Source organism: Arachis ipaensis, chromosome B1 (assembly GCF_059453495.1).
Source record: "Arachis ipaensis isolate K30076 ecotype BB chromosome B1, ASM5945349v1, whole genome shotgun sequence".
In the NCBI taxonomy this organism is placed as follows: domain Eukaryota; kingdom Viridiplantae; phylum Streptophyta; class Magnoliopsida; order Fabales; family Fabaceae; genus Arachis; species Arachis ipaensis.
The window spans coordinates 35,127,298-35,131,079 of record NC_142436.1 but is presented as its reverse complement, the minus strand read 5'-3'; the positions used below and the strand labels follow the sequence as shown (position 1 = coordinate 35,131,079).

Genomic DNA, 3,782 nt, shown 5'->3' with positions numbered 1-3,782 from the left:
AACTTAGAATATTGCTCGCCCTCGAGCAAGAGAAGAAAGAAGAGATGAAGAAGAAGAAGAAATGGAGGAGAGGGAGAGAGGTTTGTGTTTCGGCCAAGAAGAGGAAGAGGGGGTTATGTTGTGTGAAAATGAAGAAGAATGGAGGGGTTTATATAGTGAAGGGAGAGGGGTGAGGTTCGGCCATTTAGGGTGGGTTTGGGTGGGAAAGTGATTTTGAATTTTGAAGGTAGGTGGGGTTTATGAGGTAGGTTTATGGGGAAGAGTGGATGGATGTGAGTGGTGACTGGGTAGTAGGGAAGAGAGCTTGATGTGATTGGTGAAGGGTTTTGGGAAAAGGTGTTTATTGGGAAGAGAGGATGAACATTGAGAAGAGGGAAGAGTATGAGTGGAGGTCGGTGGGGATCCTGTGGGGTCCACAGATGCTGAGATGATCCTGTGGGGTCCACAGATCCTGAGGTGTCAAGGAATTGCATCCCTGCACCAATTAGGCATGTAAAATGCCTTTGCATGCAATTCTGGCATTTAAACGCCGAATTGGTGCTTGTTTCTGGCGTTCAGCGCCAGCTTTCCTCAGTGTGCATTCCTGGCGTCTGAATGCCAGGATGCTGCTTGTTTTGGGCGTTCAACGCCAGATCCATGCTCTGTTCTGGCGTTGAACACCAGCCAGATGCTCCTTACTGGCGTTTAAACGCCAGTAAGCCCTTCCTCCAGGGTGTGATTTTTCTTTTGCTGTTTTTGATTCTGTTTTTTATTTTTCTATTTATTTTGTGACTCCACATGATCATGAACCTAATAAAACATGAAAGAACAATAAGAATGACAATAAAATTAGATAAATAAAAATTGGGTTGCCTCCCAACAAGCACTTTTTTAATGTCAATAGCTTGAGAGTGGGCTCTCATGGAGCCACACAGGTGATCAGGTCAATTTTATAGACTCCCAACACCAAACTTAGAGTTTGGATATGGGAGTTCAACACCAAACTTAGAGTTTGGCTGAGGCCTCCCAACACCAAACTTAGAGTTTGACTGTGGGGGCTTTAGTCGACTCTGTACTGAGAGAAGCTTTTCATGCTTCCTCTCCATGGTTACAGAGAGAGATCCTTGAGTTTTAAACACAAGGTTGTCCTCATTTAGTTGAAGGATCAATTCTCCTCTGTCCACATCAATCACAGCTCTTGCTGTGGCTAGAAAGGGTCTTCTAAGAATGATGGATTCATCCTCATCCTTCCCAGTATCCAGGATTATGAAATCAGCAGGGATGTAAAGGCCTTCAACCTTTACTAACACGTCCTCTACCTGTCCATAAACCTCTTTTCTTGAGTTGTCTGCCATCTCTAATAAGATTCTGGCAGCTTGCACCTCAAAGATTCCCAGTTTCTTCATTACAGAGAGGGGCATGAGGTTTATCCCTGACCCAAGGTCACATAGAGCCTTTTCAAAGGTTATGGTGCCTATGGTACAAGGTATTAGGAACTTTCCAGGATCCTGTTTCTTCTGAGGCAATGTCAGTTGATCCAGATCACTTAGTTCATTGATGAGCAAGGGAGGTTCATCTTCCCAAGTCTCATTACCAAATAATTTGGCATTCAGCTTCATGATTGCACCAAGGTACTTGGTAACTTGCTCTTTAGTAACATCCTCATTCTCTTCAGAAGAAGAATACTCATCAGAGCTCATGAAGGGCATAAGGAGGTTCAATGGAATCTCTATGGTCTCTAGATGAGTCTCAGATTCCTTTGGTTCCTCAGAGGAAAACTCCTTATTGATCACTGGACGTCCCAGGAGGTCTTCCTCACTGGGATTCACGTTCTCCTCCTCTCTTGTAGGTTCAGCCATGATGGTCAATTCAATGGCCTTGCACTCTTCTTTTGGATTTTCTTCTGTATTGCTTGGGAGAGCACTAGGAGGGGTTTCAGTGATCTTCTTACTCAGCTGGCCCACTTGTGCCTCCAAATTTCTAATGGAGGACCTTGTTTTATTTCAGAGTGGCCTTAGATAGATCAGAGACTAAGTTTGCTAAATTAGAGGTATTTTGTTCAGAGTTCTCTGTCTGTTGCTGAGTGGATGATGGAAAAGGCTTGCTATTGCTAAACCTGTTTCTTCCACCATTATTAAAGCCTTGTTGAGGCTTTTGTTGATCCTTCCATGAGAGATTTTGGTGATTTCTCCATGAGGGATTATAAGTGTTTCCATAGGGTTCACCCATGTAATTCACCTCTGTTATTGCAGGGTTTTTAGGATCATAAGCTTCTTCTTCAGAAGACGCCTCTTGAGTACTGTTGGATGCAGCTTGCATTCCATTCAGACTCTGAGAAATCATATTGACTTGCTGAGTCAATATTTTATTCTGAGCCAATATGGCATTCAGAGTATCAATTTCAAGAACTCCCTTCTTCTGAGGCGTCCCATTACTCACAGGATTCCTCTCAGAAGTGTACATAAACTGGTTGTTAGCAACCATGTCAATAAGTTCTTGAGCTTCTGCAGGCATTTTCTTTAGGTGAATGGATCCACCTGCAGAAGTATCCAATGACATCTTAGCTAATTCAGACAGACCATCATAGAATATATCCAGGATGGTCCATTCTGAAAGCATGTCAGAAGGACACTTTTTGGTCAGTTCCTTGTATCTCTCCCAAGCTTCATTGAGGGATTCACATTCTTTCTGTCTGAAGGTTTGAACATCCACCCTAAGCTTACTGAGCTTTTGAGGAGGAAAGAACTTGGCTAAGAAAGTCGTGACCAGCTTATCCTAAGAGTTCAGGCTGTCTTTGGGTTGAGAATCCAACCATATTCTAGCTCTATCTCTCACAGCAAACGGGAAAAGCATGAGCCTGTAGACTTCAGGATCTACTCCATTAGTCTTAACAGTATCACATATCTGCAAGAATTTAGTTAAGAACTAAAAAGGATCTTCAGATGGAAGTTCATGAAACTTGCAGTTTTGTTGCATCAGAGAAACTAGTTGAGGTTTAAGCTCAAAATTGTTTGCTCCCAATGGTAGGGATGGAGATGCTTCTTCCATATAAATTGAAATTTAGTGCAATAAAGTCACTAAGCATCTTCCTTGCATTATTATTTTCGGCTGCCATCTCCTCTTCTTGTTCGAAAATTCCTGTAAGGTTGTCTCTGGATTGTTGTATTTTAACTTCTCTTAGTTTTCTTTTCAGAGTCCTTTCAGGTTCAGGGTCTGCTTCAACAAGAATGTTCTTGTCCTTGCTCCTGCTCATATGAAAAAGAAGGGAACAGAAAATAATAATAGGGATCCTTTTTACCACAATATAGAGATTCCCTTGTTGTTAGTAGAAGAAGAAAGGGAATAAGAGTGAAGAAGAATAGATAATCCCAACACAAGGGTGAGGATAGGAGCAGTGATTTGAGATGAAGAGAAGTGTTAGTAAATGAATAAATAAATAGAAGGAGATGGGAGAGAGAGAATTTCGAAAAATAAATTTTGAAAAAGAGTTAATGATTTTTGAAAATTAAGATAAAATTAAAATTAAAATTAAAAATTGAAACAATTAATTAATTAAAAAGAATTTTTGAAAAAGGGGGAGGTATTTTCGAAAATTAGAGAGGGATAGTTAGTTAGGTAGTTTTGAAAGAGATAAGAAACAAACAAAAAGTTAATTAGTTAGTTGAAACAAATTTTGAAAATCAATTTTTAAAAGATAAGAAGATAAGAAGTTAGAAAAGGTATTTGAAAAAGATATGATATGAAAAGGTATGATTAAAAAGATATGATTTTGAAAAAGATAAGATAAAAATATATTTTTGAAA

General features: G+C 40.0%; 1 non-coding gene across 1 annotated transcript; it reads left to right on the top strand.

The window, feature by feature from the left end:
- The first annotated feature begins 2,592 nt into the window (after positions 1–2,592).
- LOC148576202 (small nucleolar RNA R71) lies at positions 2,593–2,700 on the top strand. Its single transcript, XR_015903761.1, has one exon. It is a non-coding gene; the product is annotated as a small nucleolar RNA R71 (small nucleolar RNA).
- Positions 2,701–3,782: the final 1,082 nt, after the last annotated feature.